Source organism: Camelus dromedarius, chromosome 29 (genome assembly GCF_036321535.1).
Source record: "Camelus dromedarius isolate mCamDro1 chromosome 29, mCamDro1.pat, whole genome shotgun sequence".
Taxonomy (NCBI): domain Eukaryota; kingdom Metazoa; phylum Chordata; class Mammalia; order Artiodactyla; family Camelidae; genus Camelus; species Camelus dromedarius.
The window spans coordinates 1,980,042-2,000,212 of NC_087464.1; positions in this window are offsets into that span (position 1 = coordinate 1,980,042).

Consider the following 20,171-nt stretch of genomic DNA (forward strand, 5'->3'; position numbering starts at 1 on the left):
TGGAGGATGAAGGTGTCCTTCTACTCTGGGGGTTTCAGTTCCCCGTGTCCGGTGTCCCTGCCCAGCTCTCCACCCCAGGATGCAACATCGCTATTGGCAAATACTCTCAAAGGACTGCTGATCAGGAAAAGAGGTGCCATCAGTCCTCTGAATGCTTTGCCTGAGTCACACACGTTACTTCTGCAGGCACTTTCACTGACAGCAAAGGTGGCATTTACAAGGATAAGGAAACAAAATGAGCTATGAGGGAATTAATATTTTATTTACTCAGCAGCGTGGCCCAAGCTCCTTGATGTAAACAGTATTTTCTGTAGTGAGCACACATCTCAGATCCTTTGGGGAGGTGATGTGGCACAAAGCACAGGCACCTTCAGAGGCCAGGAAAGAGACTCCTGGAGAGTGGGAAGGGAGAAGGGTGCCCGGCCTCCAGGGTGCTCTGACCCTCTGCCACCAGCAAGGGCACCTGGGCAGGTCACTCGTTCTCTGCAACTCAATTTCCTCATCGGTTAAAGGGTGAAAAGCATGAACCCCATACAGTTGTCATGGGATTAAGTCAGTCAGTGTGCCTGAACAGGATGCGTTCCGTAGGCATTCTGTGAGTGCAGCCTGCAGCCAGAAACTTTCCAGTGCATGCACTTTCCAGGGCGTGCTGCACAGCTCTGCAAAGGAGGTCCATCCGGCACTCAGCAAGAAGAAGTCTAGTGGTTTAGTTAAGTGTCGGGACCCACCTGAGGTTGTAAATTCCAAGAGGAAGGGGACCATGGTGCTCTTATAAATGGCTGTATTCCCAAAATCTAGTCCCTGGAACATTATAGGCAATTAAAAAAAAGATATTTGTTGAATGTATGCTAGTGGGTGTAGGAATAGACAAATGGATGGATGGACGAAGAAACAGACAGAGGGATGGAGAGAAGGAGGGGGAGTTATACAAAGACACAGATGAAAGGAAGAACAGAGGGTGAGGGGGGTAGTATGAAGGGGGAAGAGACTTTTTTTTTAAATGAAGGTACTGGGGATTGAACCCAGGACCTGAGGCATGCTAGGCATGCACCCTACCACTGACCTATACCCTCCCTGCCCCCAAAGTTCTAGTTCTTAAAGCGTGTAGCAGATGACCTGGGATTGATGACCTTTTATTGTCAAGTGTGTTTTGCAGAAGGGAAAAAGAAGGCAGTGTTTTTTACAACTGGATCTGCCCTGTATTCTGTCCTAGTTTTCACATGAAATACACCTGCTTTTTGCTGGTAGCAACACGTTCCCCTCCTCAGGGATTTTAGATTCACAGGCAGCCTAAGCCCCCAGGCATCTCCCCTCCCTGCTTCCTTTCCTCTTGCCTACGTTTCTTTCTGTCGTAAGTTACTTGATTGGCTGACTTGGCCTTTCAGCTTGGCCTCTCATTGGCAGCTGGCGTTTCCAGGGGACGCTCAGCAGCACGGGAGGAGGGGCAGCTGGTCTTCCCTCTTCCTGTAAATGCTTGCTTCACGGTTTCCAATAACATTTTGCCTCCTTATTATTCTGCTGCTCTTTGCGGAAAGCAGTTTTCCACAATTGAATTCAAATTGTTTGCCTTTTCAATTGACAAATTATAGCAGATAAATGCCACCAATTACTGAACAAACAATTAAGATCCTAGAAGGATTTGCCCAACTGCATTCTTCTTGTGGCTGACTTGGAATTTTTTTAACTCTCTTTCTGCACTGCTGTCACAGAAGCTCTGCACTGCGCGTTTAAGAAGTCAGGTTTTACCTGTCTCTGCTGCCTTTCTGTCTCACCCATTTGCAAAACCTGAGGCTGGCTTTGCATCTCAGGTTTCTACTCCAAAAATCACAAGAAATAGCTGAGCAGAGTGGGTCTCCCAGTTGGAAGACATAATTGCCAGACCCACCCATGGCAAGCTCTCCCACCCATCCAAGTGTCAGATTTCACATGTGCAAAATGTTTGGGGTTTTGCCACCAGGTTGCGGTGGGGCCCGGATGGAGTTGTGCATTTGGGGAAGCACCCATGCAGCAGGGGGAGTTGAGACTGAATCTGATGCCCCACCTGCCTCTATTCAACTCAGAACTGTCCACAAAAAGCCCCCTTTGCTAAGATAACCATCAGAAAAGGAAAGGATAAAGCAGACATCTCTTAGTGAAATCACTGATTTGTCAACCACTGCTCACTCTCTCAGTGAATATTAAAAAAAAAAAAAAATTTAGAAAAGCTAGTTTGCCTCGGAGGACAGAGGGCAGGGGGCTATTAGGACATGAACCTCAAGCCTCTGTGCAAAGCCGAGTGTGCATGCCGCGAGTGTGCGTGCTGTGAGTGTGCCGGGCACTGGCTCCAGTGCCGTGAGCCATCGTGGCTAAGGGCCAGTCACACGTCAGTCAGATACCCTGCTCGGTGCGATTGCTGTGTATATCCCACAGGGAGTACTCATTTAAAACATGTGAAAATACAGTAAAAGCCCTTGGTGAAACTACACTGGAATACTTGCTTTTATTCAGAAAGCTCTTCTGCATCTTGCAGTGGCTCCTTTGTTCACTCATCACGGAGCCTCAGGCTTGTCACTATGACAATCAGTTACCCCTGTCCTAAAGATGCTATCACCGCCATCATCAGTAAACACACATTTGGTAGGGACTGAGTCCACGAGGATTCTGAAAGCAAACATCCCATGTTGATGAGAGGAGGGGATTTTAAAATCTTAAAGATAATAATGCCAAATAACATAACTGTTTTGTTTTGAGACAAATTATGCTCAGAGACTGAGATTGTCTTTGTCAATAATTTATTTAACACAGGTTCACTACGGGGATTACAATTTATAAGAATATTTCACAAGCCAATAGCATACAGGATAATGTGTCTTAATAAGCCAATAAAGAAATAGCATCCTTTAAACCAATAATGGGTTTATTACACTGTTGTTTCAGGCAGAAAGACAGTGAAAGAAGTAAAGCCCAAATTTAGTCGAACCTTTCTGCGAGTTCGTTCTTGTACAGTCAGCTTGTAATGGGGAAGAACACAAACTTGACTCTATATTAGATCCGTTCCTTTCGCTCTAACCCTGTGCTCTGTTTCCTGAGCTTAGCCAGGCTGGTTCTGCACCTTTTGTAAAACAATGTTGCCTAGAGCCTAAAATAGACAGGAGAGCCCATTCTCAAGTCTTTGACCTTTAAGGGTTTAACACCTTTCCATTCATACAGAGATAAAAAGTTGCAGAACAGAGAATAACATTTGTCTTGTTGGAGGTTTGCAGGGACACCATGTCAGTGACCTACGTGGACAGCTGCAAGAACAAAGGATTCTGGCACCAAGAAGTTTTGCAACAACCAATCACACTCCCTCCCTTTTCAGCATAACTCAGGCAAGATGGTTCTTTGGGACACTAGTCCACCATCATCTCAGTCTGCTGGTTTTCTGAATAAAGTCACTATTCCTTGCCCCAGCTACTCATCCCTCAATTTATTGGCCTGTTTTGTGGCAAGCAGTATGAGCTTTGACTCAGTAACAATACTTTCCACCCAAAATCTCCAAGGGCAGGGCAAACTGACATGGGGAACAGAGCTTGAGCCCCCGGCACTGCCCTCCCTCCTCCTTGTGCAGGTCCGAGCCCATAACAAGGAGCCAGGGTCAAGGGATAGAAGAGCTGCTGGTCAGAGAGAGAGGTCTCAGTCTCGCTGTCCAGAGGAGGGGATGCCAACTGCTACAGCATTTCAGAAAGGAAACACAACAATTGTGGATGCATTTGGGGAATCCTAAGGACAGCAAAGAACCCAGAGAACTCAGTAATTCACTCCTCCAGGACAAAATCAAACCCCTAAAGGATGCAGCCTCTGTAAAAGCACACCACCTTTGCAGAAGTACAGAGAACTTCGCAAACCACTCCCAGATGATGTCATTCACTCTCCAGGTGGAAGCAATGGGCCGTAATCTCCCAGGCCCCTCACCAGCCCCCTCTGCAACCTTCTCTTTGAAAAACCGCCATGCTTTCCAGACCTGGAATTGGCACAAATCCACAGGCATCCTAAGTGGTTCCAGTAGAAATCTGTGGTTTTCAATTCTTCCTCCAAGTGACAGCCCGCATTTTCCTTCTCCCTGCAGGCTGAAGTACCACTACAGTATTGCACAGAAAGCGACAGCCCATCTGAAGACAACTGCTGAATCAAATCAGAAACAATCTGTAAATCAAAAATTATTTTAATTTGTCTAGGCTGATGAGTAATACTGCCTGACTATCAAAGTGGCACCAGAACTCATCTACAGAGCTTTTAATGCTTCTCAAACCGCAGGTCCGTGACAGTCACAAAACCAAATAGGCATCCAGGAAACTGCTGTGCCTTACTTCCCACAGCCAGGTCAGCCTTGACCGAAGCGTGATGTGCAGTCGCCACCAGACGGCTTGCTGTTTCAGGGGAGCACAAAGCGCTCGGAGAGCTCAGAGTTCCTCAGAACCATCTCTGGGAGCAGACCTGTGAAGCCCTGGGTGAACCACGTTCTCTTTCAAATCCAGGTTTATTTCGGTTAAGGCAGGAGCATTCCGATGGCCTTCTTCTTTGCCCTGCCTCCACGGCTCAACTCGTTGTGGATCTTCCCGTATTTCTTCTGGAACTGCTCTTCAAAATTGATCCATGCAAATCATTTTGAAGTGGTTTATGGGAGTGGCGGGGCTGAGGGCAGGTGGCCCCAGGCTGGGCCACTCCGGCACGCCAATTATTTTGAGCCGAAAATAATCAAGGCCCAAAAGACTCAGGAAGAGCCTCTGAACTTCCCCAGTTGCTGAAAAGAATTTAAGAGACGAAGGGGAGGGCACAGCTCAAGCAGTAGAGCGCATGCTTAGCATGCACAGGTTCCTGGGCTCAGTCCCCAGTACCTCCTCTAAAAATAAGTAAATCTAATTACCTCCTCCAGCCCAACATAATAACAATAATTTAAAAAAAAAAAAAAAAAGAATTTAAGAGTTGAGACCTGTCCAGGAAGGCGCCATCACTGTAATTAACTATAGTGAAGCATTCCGTCGTGAACAGGGAGTGGCCCAGCATGGTCCTTTGCTCAAAGTCCTCTTTGCCTCCCCTTGTCTTTGGATGGCCCAGCAAACATTTGTTTGCCACACACGAACTGGTTTTACCTTCTGTGAGTTTCTTCACTTCCCTTTGAAGCCTCAGACCCCTACCTCCTTCTCTGTCCAGAATGGTATATAAATCACAGCTTGCTTGGCTATATTTGGAATTCTTCATACTTCTGTGAATTTTGGTGCACACATAATACACTTGATTTTCTCCTGTTAATCTCCCTTATGCCAGTTTAATTGCCAGTCAGATGAACCAAGAGGAGCAATGTATTTTATGCACGTGCTACAGGACTGACCTGGCTTTGAAATCTTAGAATGCCACCATAACTTCAGTTAGTTCCTCAGCCCTTGTTCTGTGAAAATGAATGAATCATCGGATTTCATGCCCCAGAACTGTGGCTCGTGGTGATGAACCCACCCTACCCATCCTGTCATTCTGTTAGTCTCCGGTAGCCTGGGGCTCATCCGCATGTCCCAGGCAGCTGATAGGAGGTTGCCATGGCCTTGGGGAACCAGCTCAGGACACAAGGATGTCAAATTCTTGGCTTTTACATTTTAGGGATGCTAAGCAACCCCACAGGCATACTCGGACAGAAAGGTTTGAGGAAAACACTCCCTAAGGGTCTTGCAAGCTGGAAAGAGAGATGAAGTAGCGTGGGGAGGTAGAAAAAGAGCTGGGTGTTGATGGAGCGCTGAGGAGGGTCCTACTGAGCCAAAACCCCCACGGTTCTTCTACCCTACCAGCCCCATACCAGGCCTAGGGAGTCCCTCGGCTCTGGCAAATGCTTCCTGCTTTGCCTGGAGGAACTCAAGTGGGAGGCTGGGGGCCGAGGTCCTGGAAGGCTCCCAGTCAAGACCGGGGACGCCTCCTACAGAGTGGCCTTGACCGTGCCCTGTAGAAGATAACACTCACTGGATGCTCAGGTGGAGGGAAGGCGTCTTCTCCGTGAGGAGCGAGTGCGAGGGTGCCTGGGAGCAGGCTGTGTGTAAGAGAGCCCCTGTGGATTCAGTCTATTTCAATCCATCTTCCAAAGAAGGAGGGGAGGGAAAATTTGAATTTATGGAAATTTGAAATGGACAAATTGCTTTTTTATTTTTCGTTTGTTTTGTTTTTGTTTGTTTTTTTGTTTTTGGAGCAGGGAGCTTCATAAAATACAACGGGGACTTTGAAAGAGGGATTCTGAGTTGCAAGATAAATCAGTTTTCTTTTTTGGACTCACTTTTGTGACAGGAAACCTTGTGACCCACCCCCTCCTCCTGCCCACAGATGGTTCTAAAGCAAGCAAGCAAGTTCTGCAGATGAGACAGGTGACAGGAAGAGGGACCGGAGGGATGGAATGTGTTTCTTGACGTGCTCTCGCCGTGTCTCAGATTGTGTTGGCAGTAAGAGAAACACACTTAATATCATTTATTGTGGCAAAACCAGATAAAGTGCACCATATTTATATTAAAAAACAAATTTCTTCTGTATAGCACAGGAAGCTATATTCAATATCTTGTAGTAATCTCTAATGAAGAATATGAAAAGGAATATATCTATGTATGTGTATGACTGAAACATTATGCTGTGCACCAGAAATTGACACATTGTAAACTGACTATACTTCAATAAAAAAATTTAACTTAATTTAAAAATAGATAAACAACAAAGATAGCACAGGAAACTAGATTCAGTTTCTTGTAATAAGCTATAATGAAAAGAGTCTGAAATATATGTATATATATAAATGTAATATGTATATATATGACTGAATCACTTTGCTGTACACCTGAGACTAACATTGTAAATCAACTATGCTTCAATAAAAAATAGAATTTAAAAATATGTTATTATAATTAATTTTATGCATTCCTTTATGTTCTTTTTTTTAATGTGGGCATTAGAAAATTTCAAGTTACATGCATGGATTGCATTCCATTTCTATTGAATAATGCTGGTTGATATGATCCATCTCCTTAGAAAAGAAATAAAAGGAACATAATTCCTGTATACACTATGAATATCTCTGAGTTCCATGATATCAGGAGAAGAAATCTACATACCACTAAATTTAAAATCACTGTCAGTTGCTTATGAAGGAAGTCAATGTGTTTTAGTGTCTACTGTGTACGAACGCCGCTGGAGATGATTTCACATAAATTATCTCAAATGTCCTGTGTCAGTCAAGGGTCTGCATTCAGTCAGAGATGTAACACATGTATATGTATACAGAGACTATTCCAGGAATTTGATCTTCTGCAGTCGTGAGGGTTGGTTAAGTAGCCTCTGAAAGGCTGGTGTCTTCTTACCTAAATCTGCAACTTGAAGTTTGCAGAGCAGGCAGTTGGGAAGGGGAAATGGTCATAGCCTGGGGAAGAGTGGGGACAAGCTGGAACTCAGAAGCATGCGTTGTAACTGATAACAGACAGAACCCATCAGTGTCTCAGAGAGTCAGATTCAGTGACACCACGGTGGCAGCTTGAATCAGCCACAAAGAGAGTATTTACACTACCTGAATTGGCAAATGCCACAAATTGAGGCTTTTATTTTTTTTAAGGAGAGTTGACCTCTCTGTGTGTCAGTCTTTCACTGCCTCCAGTTTTGATGATGTCGGTGACCTGCTAGAGAAGCTGACACTCTTTCTTGTGGAGCTAAACACATCCCCAGTTCAGGAGTGGGAGATGCTGGAGGGGGATCTGGGAAGGCTGCACAGCTGCAGGGTTGGTGGCCACTGGGCACCACCCAGGCCCACCAGCAGGGAAGTGACACTGTGTGCATCCCTGCTCCAACCTGCCAAGTGCAATAGTGACACAGCTGCTCCTCACTTCTGCCCTCCAAATCTGTGCAGCATGTCCCTTACAGCCCACCCCACCTGGAAACCTAGCTGGGGAAGGGAATTCCAGGGAACAGGTCAAGCTGGCACTTTACAAAGTCACCAGTCCACAACATCTGAAATAAGGGTTATTATAACCCTTTTAAAGGTAAAAATGTCAAGACCCAGAAAGGTTAAGTTACAGAGCTGGTGAGGCAGAACTTTGGACAGATGTGTGGGATTCCAACTCCTATGTCCTCTCCAGATTGGGCTGTAAAATAAAGACACTTGGGACAGCTCTAGCCCCTCCGCAAGAACTCTCCTGCTGAAGGAGGGACTCACCTCATTAAACACTCTCTGGCCCTATATGCCAAGTGTTTCACATTCAAGATCAACTCAGTGAGGGGGAGGGTATAGCTCAGTGGTAGAGTGTGTGCTTAGCATGCAAAAAGTCAGGGGTTCAATCCCTAGCACCTCCATTTAAAAAAATAATAATAATACATAAATAAACCTGATTACCTCCACCCCCCCAAAAAATTGATTTTTTTTAAATTAAATAAATTTATTTAAAAAAAATTAAAAGATCAACTCCTTGAATTCTTATGAACCCCATGAGATGAGACAGATATTTACAGGTAAAAAAAGTAAGGTTTGGGGAAGATACCAAATTTCTTTTAGATGTCTCAGGAAGTAGTGGAATAAAGGAGGAGCAGATAGACAGAGGGACCGGGGCCCATCCCAGCCCCAGCCAGGTGTCCAAAGGGAAAAACAGTTTACGTGTGACATAGCTATTGAAAATACAACACATTTTTCAAATTTTATTGAAAACTTGTGAGATATATAAAGATATATTTGTTTCAGTACAGTATAAAACCAGCATATTTGTCCTCAAGATAGGAAATTAAACCCAATAATACTCATATCCAAGGAATCAGGGTCCCTCCGGACCCTGCTTCACAGAAGGAGGTGGGATTTGAACATCCGTTTGCCTGGAACCTGAAGGGCCCAGGGAGAGCACCGTCCGTGTCTGCTGGTCGCCTCCCCACAAGCCTGCTCTCTCAGGAAACCCAGCAGCTTCCTCCGCTCTGCAGGCTCTCCACCTCTTCCCTTTAAGACCAGGCACAGCTGCACCTCCCAGGCAGAAGTTAGGGCGAGACATCCGATGGTAGCAGAAGGGGGCGACAAGGGCAGGGAAGTGGGCCAGCAGGGCCTGGGCAGGACGTATTAATTTCAAAGGTAGGTCATCAATTGCTTCTTCCTCCGAGCTTGTCACTGATCCCCTTGCAACACGTGTGTTTTGGAGGAAAGAAGGAAAGAAATGCGGAGCAAAACCACAGTGCAACCACAGATGCATCTTATGGTTGGGCATGTCTTTCAGGCATGGCCTTTGTCTTCTTGGTTCAGCCTTCCTGTACTGTGTCTCTGGCTTTTATTGATAATCCATTTGATAACTCTGTTGGTGCAGGAGCATAAAACATTAAAAAGGATGTAACAGGAGAGGGTACAGCTCAGTGGGAGAGCACATGCCTCGCAGGCAGGAGGTCCTGGGCTCCATCCCCAGTGCCTCCATTAACTAATAAATGAATAAGCCTAATCACTTCCCCCAAACAAAATTAAAAAGATATATAGCAAATAAAATATATTTTTTTAATTTTAAAAAAGGATATAACAGCTCTGGTGGCCCAGAGGGAAGTCATGTCTCAAAAATGGGCAGTCTTGTTTCTCAGGAATATGACCACATTTCCTCCCAATCTTCTAATTTATTTTTTATAAAAATCTTATGTGTTTTTGAAAGATATTTGATCATTTCCTCTGTAAATATTTTGTGGGAAATACTTCATCTTACCTATGTATTTTTTTTGATAAATGTACATTTGCACACTCAGATATACATCCAAGATGCTTCTTGTTACGAGGCCCATGATACGTGTCCATAACACTTTGGTACTTTTGAGTAACTTGGAGAATATAGGCCTTCCTCCTTGAAAAGAGCTTCCATTTTCATAAAAAAAAAATGGTATTGCCTTAAATTATTTTCATAAATATTAGAAGTAATATTGGTAGCCCACTCATGTGATGTGAATAAAAGAAATTTCAGCCTGACCAATATTTGCTTGCAAAACAGCCACAAGAACTTATCTGTCAATAAATAGTAACTCAACGGAAGAACTGAGCCTTTTCAGACAGGGGAGCCATTTAATCCTGGCCCAGGCACAGTGGCCTTGGAGAAGGCCCTTCAATCCTGTGTTCAGTGTGGAACAGGATACTCAGTTGTAGCAATAATGAATGTGTCTTCCCAGAAACAGACTCACAGACACAAAATACAACCTTATGTTTACCAGGGGGGAGGGGGGTGGGAAGGGATAAATTGAGAGTTCGATATTCGCAGATACTAACCACTATATATAAAATAGATAAACAACAAATTTCTTCTGTAGAGCACAAGGAACTATATTCAATATTTTGTAATAACCTTTAATGAAAAAGAATATGAAAATGAATATATGTATGTATGTATATATACCTGAAACATCATGCTGTGCAGCAGAAATTGACACAACATTGTAAACTGACTATACTTAAATAAAAAAAAAAAGAAAACTGAAAACATAAATAAAACTGATGTATTTCTGAAAAATATAAAATGTCAAATTTGGCCCCAGAAAAATACAAAATGATAACCATTGAAGAATTAGGAATGATAATAAAAATGTTACCTTCCGAAAGAAATAAAAAAAGAACTTGTTTGCCAAAGAAGTGTGTGATAACCTAGAAACTGGAATTCTACACCCCCCTGCTGGATTTTCTGGTATATAAGATGATTTTTAACAATGAGGAAGAAAAACAGAGACAATGTGTAGACTGGAAATGTCATCAGTTATTTGAATAGAGTCCTCTGCTCTCCAATTCCAGCTCCAGTAAACGAACAGAAGGATTCATCACGGAAATGAACATTTTGAAGACCACGTACCTAAGCTAGGTACGCAATTGCTTAAGGCATTTTTGCCCTGAGAACATACACTTTCATGGTATTGAGAAAAGGAATATTTTTTAAGTGAAGAGGAGGCTGGTGAAATAAATACTGAAGAAATCTCCTTTTGTGACTCTGTTTCAAAACCTGATATACCTGATCTATTAACTTGACTTGCTGTTTCTGGGTCCTTAAAATATAGACGCATCACTGGGGCACTGTGCTGCACACCAGAAATTGACACATTGTAACTGAATACACTTCAATTAAAAAATAGAAAAAGACTCATCCGTTAGAAATCCAACTGGTTGTGCTACAATTCACGTCTGGCACGAGCCACTCAGAGTTAGCACAGAACCCACAAGTTAAAGGGCACGCTCCCCAAAGACCCCCCCCCCCCTTACTTCAGATGCCAGGCACACTTCGGGTGTCCCCAGGCTATCCGTGCTTCTAGCTGACTGGTTTTAAGTTTGGGAGTCACCATGGTTCCCTCAAGTTTCATAATATGCTAGAATGACTCACCGAGTCCAGGAAAGAGCTATCCTTATGACGACAGTTTTCTTACAAAAGACGCAAGTCAGAAGGACCCGACAGATGAAGAGATGAATGGAGAAAGGAAGGTCAGGGAAGGATGCAGAACTGCCACACCTTCTCGTTAAACCAGTACACATTACCCTCAGTATGTTCACACTTGGTTTTCAAAGTTTTTGAGGAAAGTTACATTACAGAAGCATGATTGATTAAGTCACAGACTACAAGACTGAACTCAATCCCCAGCCCTGTTGCCCCTCCAAAGGTCAGGTTGTCTCCAAGTCCCAACCTTCTAACACGGTTGGTCTTCCTGTGATCAAGCCCTCATCCTGAAGTTACCTGGGGGCCAACCTGGACTTAACTCATTAGCATCATGATAGCAATAGCATAGTGATCCAATGGGTTCCTGATTAACAAGGACTAGTCCATCACTTGGAAAACCCCAAGGGTTTAGAAGCCTTGTGCCAGGAACGGGGACAAAATAAATTCTTAATTATGCAACAAAAAACAAACAAATCCAGGGTTATTTCTCCTTCCCTTCTTCTCCTTTCTTCCTTTTTTTCTTTCTTTGTTTTACTTTATCACCTTTTTTCCTTTATATAAAGAGCTTTAAATAACATTGAAGTTACTTACATGATATCATTAAGGGGAAAAAATTAATAAAAAGCTTAAAACCTTATTAAAAAACTTGTATCTACAATGATATAGATCTCAGCTGGTTTGTGTGTATGTGTGTGTGTGTTTCAGGTTTTATTTTATTTATTTTTATTGAGATATAATTGACAAGTAACATTACATTACTTTTAGGTGTACAACACAACGATTCAATATATGTATATGCTGTGAAATGGTCACTACAGTAAGTCTAGTTAACATCAGTCACCAATTTTTTACATTTTTTCCTTGTGATGAAAACCTTGAAGGTCTACTCTTAGCAATTTTTAAATATATAATACAGTATTATAAACTACAGTCACCTTACTGTACATTACATCCCCAGAACTTACTTATTTTATACCTGTTTTTATCGTCTGACTACCTTTGCCCATTTTGCCAATCCACTGCCCTTCTCAGCTGCTTTTAAATGCCAAAAGAAAAAAGAAAATATGCCCAAATTTTAAGTGGTAGGATTCAGAGAAATTTCCTGTTTCCTATTTCTAAACTTTTCTGTTCTTCCCAAATTTGCTAGGATGTGCATGTATATCTTTTATAAACAGGATGTTAAAAAAAGAAAAAGAAAGACAGTGGAATCCGAGCAATCTGGTGGAAGGATGCTGAGCAGAGAGTGTGTTTCTGTTCTGCAGCCTTTGAACACCCAGGAGGCTGGGGTGCCCTCGGGAGGCTGGACCACCCTTGACTTCTTCACAGGGTGGCCCACTGACTCCAATCCATTTCCCCGTGATCTCTAAGACCATCAATGGGTTCTGCTTCCCCGTCGTTTCCACTTGAATGTCCTGTAAGATATGCCCGATTATCTGGTTCTGCATGTGGATTTCTTGTATTCCCTTAGCTAATATCCATCAATTTTCCATGTTCACAACCTCAGATTCCTCTTTTAAATTAGTTGTTATACTTAGTCCAAGACACTGAACAGTGGACAGTGGCCAGGTGCCATGGTTCTGTGGTCTTTCCTTCCTGTGCGTGTCCTGCCGTGCCTGTTCCCACGCATACAGACCTTCTTTCCCTTCACCAAGACAATCACAACATTCCTCTGACTCGACTCCTCTGTCCGCCCCCTGGCCCTACCATTCCTGTCATCCACTGCATGTAGACTACCTGTCTTCAGTCAGCTCTGGTTGAGGCAACCCTCACTGAGAAGACTGGCTGTACTTTGTCCCTAAGGAACCAAGGCAGCATTCTCTTCTGCATGACAGCCCATGACCTCCATTCCTTGGCTTGGAGGTATCAAGGTATCAAACTGTCTCTTCTCTGACTGCACAGCCCTGGGGTCCAGGTCCACTGTTCTTATTGCTCAACCTCTTTGCTACCTGATGACTCACTCCCAACTCGTGTTGTTACATTTAAATTTTTCTTTTAAATGTGCAGTGGGGAAGGGTATAGCTCAATGGTAGAATTATTGCTTAGCATGCACAAGGTCCTGGGTTCAATCGCCAGTATCTCCATTACGAAATAAATTTTCTTAAATGTACATTACTTTATTTGAAGAAAATGTAGAAAATATGGGAAAATATAAAGAAGATGAAAAATGCCCACAATCTCACAAGTTAGAGATTGTTAAAATTTTGGTGTGTTTTCTTCATATTATTATTGAAAATATGATTTCCAACATCTATGTAATATTCTTCTTATGAGTATGCTTTAATTCACATTTATTTTCCCCCAATGGTAGACACACAATTGTTCCCAGTTTTAGGTTTTATAAATAATTTTACATGAACATGATTTCTCATAATCATTGCCTATGCTTGTGATGACTCCTTTGAAATTGATTCCTAAGAGCGAGAACCCTGTGTCAAAGTGTGTGGAGTTCTTTAAGACTTGTAAAACATATGCGATGTTGCTTTCCAGAGAGTTTTATACTAAAGAATATCATTTCACTTAATCCGCCAAGTCACTAAGCTAAAAAATGCTACCTCACTTTATTTTGCTTTGAATTATCAATGAGGTTGAGCACTTTTGTATTACATCTTGCCATTTTGATTTCTTATGCTCAAGCACTTAGCCAATTTCTTGCTATAATGTGTATTGATTTTTAAGAACCCATAGTAGATCAGAAGTCAGCAAACTAAGGCCCATGTGCCAAATTCAGCCACTTACCTGTTTTTTTTTCTTTTTAAAAATATTTTTTTAATTGAAGTACAGGCAGTTACAATGTGTCAATTTTTGGTGTACAGCAGTGTCCCAGTCATGCATATACATACATATATTCATTTTCATATTCTTTTTCATTAAAGGTTATTACAAGCTATTGAATATGTGCTATACAGAAGAAACTTTTTGAAATCTATTTTTATATATAGTGGCTAACATTTGCAAATCTCAAACTCCCAAATTTATCCCTTCCCACCCTCTTTCCCTGGTAACCGTAAGATTGTTTACTACGTCTGTGAGTCAGTTTCTGTTTTGCAGATGAGTTCATAGCGTCCTTTTATTCCTCTTTTTTAGATTCCACATATGAGTGATATCATATGGTATTACTTATCTGTTTTTTGCACAGGCTACAAGAGTAAGAATGTTTTTTACACTTTTAAATAATTGAAAATTTTCAAAGAATAAGATGCTGTGACACGTGAAAATCTTATGAAACTCAAATTTTAGTGTCCACAAAAATCACTTTATTGGAGCACAGCCACAATCATTGATTGATATCTTTTCTAAAGCTGCTTTTGTGTTAAAATGGTGGAATTAAGTGACTAAAACAGAGACCCTCTGTCCTGTCAAGTCTGAAGTATGTGATCCTTTGCAGAACAAGCTGGTGACCTCTGGTATACGTGACAGAAAAAAGACATTTCCCCACTGTATTTTTACACTTGGTATTTGCCCTTTATTTATTTATTTATTTATTTATTTTTTGAGGGTGGGTACGGTGAGGGGAGGTAATTGTTTTTTTTCATTTTAATTTTTTTTAATGGAGGCACTGGGGATTGAACCCAGGACCTGGTGCATGCTAAGCACATGCTCTGCCACTGAGCTGTATCTTCCCCCTTCCCTTTATTTTTTTAATGTCAAAAATTTACCTCTTTATAGAGTAAAATAGGTTCTTTATTTTCTTTAGAAAGTTGTCCAGTGTTCTGAGGCCTAAAAAGCACTTGTTTATTCAAGGATTGATTAACTATTGGGCAATACTGTTTTGTATATTTTTAATATGGTTTTCTTTTTTTTATATTTCACTTTAGTTCGTCTGTACTTTATTCTATATGCTAAAATATATTTTACTCGTGAAAAGAGATACACTGTTTCTTATTCATTTGAAATATCACATGTACTTTTTTTAATGTTTTTTAATTGAAGTATAGTCAGTTACAATGTGTCAATTTCTGGGGTACAGCATAATTGAACTATCACATGCACTTTAAAAAAATTATAGTTCTTTATTTAAAAATTTCAATAGCACCTTATCAATTTGGTGGCAGTAAAAGAAACCTACCAGAGACAAATATTTTGAAAAGCATCTACAGGAATACATTGCACAAAGCCCTATCTTGCATCTTTAATAATTAATGAATATTCAAAATATTGCCAACCCAACTCTCAAATTTAGTACTATATAGAAAATATCTTCTGTAAATGTGAAGCATCTATATACATTTTATTTCACTTAATTGCTTAGGTATTATCTCCAATTCTAAGAAGAGTGCAAAGAGATGCCACTTTATGTATTTTTTGTATATTTGAGGACTGTTGTGTAATATACATAAAACTCCAGAAAACCAGTTAGCACTGTTGTTTTATATTTTTCTGAAAATACAGCATTATAGTACACCCCAAACTCTTAACCCAATAAAACTTTCATTTTCAATTTTGTTCCAAATAGTCAATATGCCCAATGCTCTTTTGTGGATTAGAAAATCGTTTCTGTATTGAATTCTGAAACCCTCAGACAGGACCTAATGTAGGATTCAGGACTACATATTTTGCTCATTAATTTGTACATTGATTTCTGAGCCATGAAGGCACTATTCTTTATAGGCTTAAAGTTTGGGATGAACATTGTGATTTCTTTAATTAGGTTTTTTGTATGCAATTAACTTTTCCTTCTTCTAATTTCAGATTTTCTGTTCCTCCAGGGCATCTGCAGCTCTTCCTGTTATCTTTTCAGCTCATCATTTATTCACTCAAATACTGAATGACTGATATGGGTGTGGAGCTGGAGGTGGAAGTGTCGAAACGACACAGTTCTTGCACCAAAAAACATACAGCTTAGTGAGGAATACTGACACATACATAAATTAGAGGGCACCTAACTTAACACAGAACGTGGAAATCTAAGCAGATACCAGAAGTGAATAGCAGTCAGCTGGGCAAAGGGCGGGGTGAGAGATGCTTCCCAGGCAGGGAACTGCTCCTGCAGGTGCTGCTGGGCATCAGGGAGCTGAGGAGCTCATGCTGCTGCTCTTTGACCTCGATCTCTTCTCTTCTTATCACTTTCTGCTCTTGTTTCACAGGGAAAGTAATTTCTTGAGTACAATCGAAGATGCCAAATACTGTCCCAAAACTTTATCTAGGTCTAGAAATCCAGTTGACATATTCATTTATCTTTCTGAATTAGTAAGATAAATTTCATAGCTTGCTTGACTTTTGCTTTGCTCTCTTTTTCATTATGTAAATTCATATAAGAATGCCGCTTTCCAGGAGGAGAGTATAGCTCAGTGGTTGAATGCCTGCCTAGCATACACAAGGTCCTGGGTTCAATCCCCACTACCTCCAATAAAATAAATAAATAAACCTAATTACCTATCCCCAACAACTAAAACTAAAAGAAGCAAAAGAGAAGAGAATTAAGAAAGAAAGAACATTACTTCCAGTTAGAGAATGAAGATTCCTCTAGTTCCATTTTGCTCTGGCTTCTAGTCTAACCTCATAGATGGAGACAAAATAAGAGTATATTCTTTTGGCTGTGTGAAAAATATAACCCTCAGAATACATAGCCACCAAGCTCTGTTTCCTTCCCTCTACTACCACCTACAGTGGTATATCTATTGGTGGGAATTACACCTTTCAAATATAATTTACTACCAGGAGTCTGCTTTCAATTGGGAGGAAGAAAGGTGTAGAAAACATTTCTTCCACAATGACAGAAATAAAAAAAAATCCAGATAACCTGTATTATCATGGTTGTGGTTGTTTTTAAGCCCACCAGGGAGCTGAGTGCACAAAGAAATCTAGATAAATTACATTCTAAAAAGGAATGAGCTCTTCCCAGGTAAGCAGAGATCTATGACTGCTTTTGTCCTTGAGGACAAGGCAGGAAGGGGAACAAACTTGCAATAAATGGGGATAAGGATAAATAAGCCAAAATTTTAGTAAATGTTTTGCATCCATGCATAATTTACCATGACGTATTAGCGTAAGAGTAGACTTCTATATCGGTGGAACAAAACAGGGAATCCCTGAACAGGTCAAGTGATTTGCAGCAAAGGTACCAAGACAACTCAGTGGGAGAAAGGAGACTCTTTCCTACAAATAGTGCCAGAGCATTTGGATGGTCACATCAAAAAAATGATTGAAGGTGAATTATAAGCCTAAATAAAAGATGAAAAATCAAGTCTTATGGAAAACAGAATATCTGTATAACCATGGGGGAAGATTTCTAAGACAGGACAAAAGTATACTGACTATTTAAATAAATGATAAATTGAATAAAGATCACAATTAAAAATTTACGTCCATTCAAAGAAACCATTAAAAAAAATTAAAAGATAAGGCTTGTCTTGGGAGAAAACATTTGCAAAACATATATCTGACAAAGAAATGATATATAAATATTCCTTTATATCAATAATAAAAAGACAAACTACTCAATTTTTAAATATGAGCCAAACTTGTGATAAGAAACTGAAAGAAGATATACAAATGGCTAGAAGCACAGAAGAGGGGGCTTATACCTTTAGTTTAGGGAAATGAAAATTAAGACTACATGAGATATTTCACACCCACTAGAATGGCTGGACTCAACAAAAGTAACAATACCAAATTTTGATAATATAATTATAAGACAGAGTTAGTTGAGAAAATACTGTAACAGTTTTTTTATACAGTTAAACATATGCCTACCCCATGATCTGTCACCTCCATTCTTAGATGCTTACCCAATAGAAATGAATAAATATGCTCACAAAAGCCTTGAACAAGAATATTTATAGCAGATAGATGAGGTTGTATAAAGAACCACAGGAACCAACACGTAGGGGCTTCTACTGGTGAAAGATTGGATAACTTGAACATCAAAAGAATAAAAACTATAATCAATTAAAATTCAACAAATACATAAAAATCCTGGAGTCTGAAAATAATACAAAAGATAAAAGAAAGGAAAAATCAACCATTTAGTAATGCACGTATGGCTTTTGTAGTAGTGTGTGCATAAGGCAATATTCAGGAAACCCATATATAAAAGAAAAGAATCAAGCATTTATCTTTCCTTTCTTGTTATGTTATTTCAGAGCAACCAAATTATCGATGAGGCTAGTTCTTCTTTATGGAAGAATTCCAGCTAATAAGGGCAGAAGAAAAGGTAGAATTATAAAAGCTATCATTTTGTAACCCAGTGAGGTCACAGGACCCGACCAGGATCATCGTTTGATTTGATATTCATTATATGAAATTGGGTGTGGAATTCCATATGTCTCAACACACAGCACTCAAAGTGGGATGACCAGACGTCTGTTCATCCTGTCCTAACGGGCTAAGCAATACGCAGCACCGTCTATCATGTACCTTTATTATAAAATTAAGCCACCAGATAGGAAATCTAGGGAGAGAGAAACAAGTGAGTCTGCACCTCAAGGCATCAATCTGCCAAATCAAAGATATGGGAAATTTATAGGACAAGTGACACATATTATTTAACAAATAAATAGCATGGGTGGGGGGAAAGAGTGAGGGGAAAAATGATGTAAAAGAAAAGAAAATTGTATTAGTTCAGTTCCCCCAAGAAGCCAGAGATTTACTTAGGTGAAATGCCTGCAAAGTAAAAAGAAAAGAGAAAAGGAAAAAAAAAGGCAGAGAGCCTTCCAGTCACAAAGCCTGTCTTCCCTCTGAAGGAGAGAAAGAAGGAAGGAGGGTTGAGTAGAAAGAGGCTCAATGCAGCACATCTCTGAGAAGGCTTCACGGGAGCCTTGAGCCAAAGCTGCCTACCAGAGGGCTTCTTTGCCCGCACGAATGGAGGTTCATTCATATCTCAGCCAGACTCCGTAACTGATAACTGGGAGGAGCCTGTAGGTACCATAATCTCAGCTCAAATACACTGGACGATTTAAAGTGTAGCAGCTGGAATTACAAGTCAAATATGGTGCCCACAGCAGATATAAATGGCATAGTTCCATAACCATCCCAAAAACTGAGAGACGAATCTGGAGACAATGGTACAATGCCTTGTGTGTACCTTATTTGGATCCTAACTTAAACAAACAAACTCTGGTTTTTAAAAGGCATTTTTGAGACAATTGGAAACATGCTAATACAGATTAGATACTGTATGTTGAGATGTTATTGTTAATTTTGGTAAGTGTGATGATGACATTATATAAGAAGATCTCCTTCTTTGTTAGAGATGAAATGGTCATAGACTAAATGAGTTGAGACCTGAGATTTCCTTTAAAATACACCAGGAATAAAAAAAAGCAGGGGGTTATCAAATAAGATTGGCAAAATGTTGATAATTGTTGAAGTTGAGTAAAAGATTCATGTGGATTCATTATACTATTTACCCCTTGGATATGTTTTAAATTTACCATTAAATAGTTTTAAATATTTTAATTAAGTTATTATAAAAATGATTCAAACAAATTTTGGGAGCCAAAGAAAAAGCATTTCAGAAAATAACCAGAAGACTCTCTGATATAAGGAATAGTAACAGGCTTGAACTTGAACTCCTAATAAAGTAATAATTACATGAGTGGACTGTGTTGTAGGATATAGGACTTGGAAAACAGACAAGCACGGAGCTCTCTACAGATCATTGTATTAATTCATCAAATGGCATTTAATTAGAAGTCTTAGTTGATGACACCTGGGAGCAACTTTGCTTGTTCTGAAAATAGAAAGTGATAAGGGTATAGAAAAAGGAAAAGATAAAATCAAGGGAAGTGAGTAAGTCTAACCGTTATAGAGAGAGTTAAGGGAGTTCCAAATAGAAGGAAA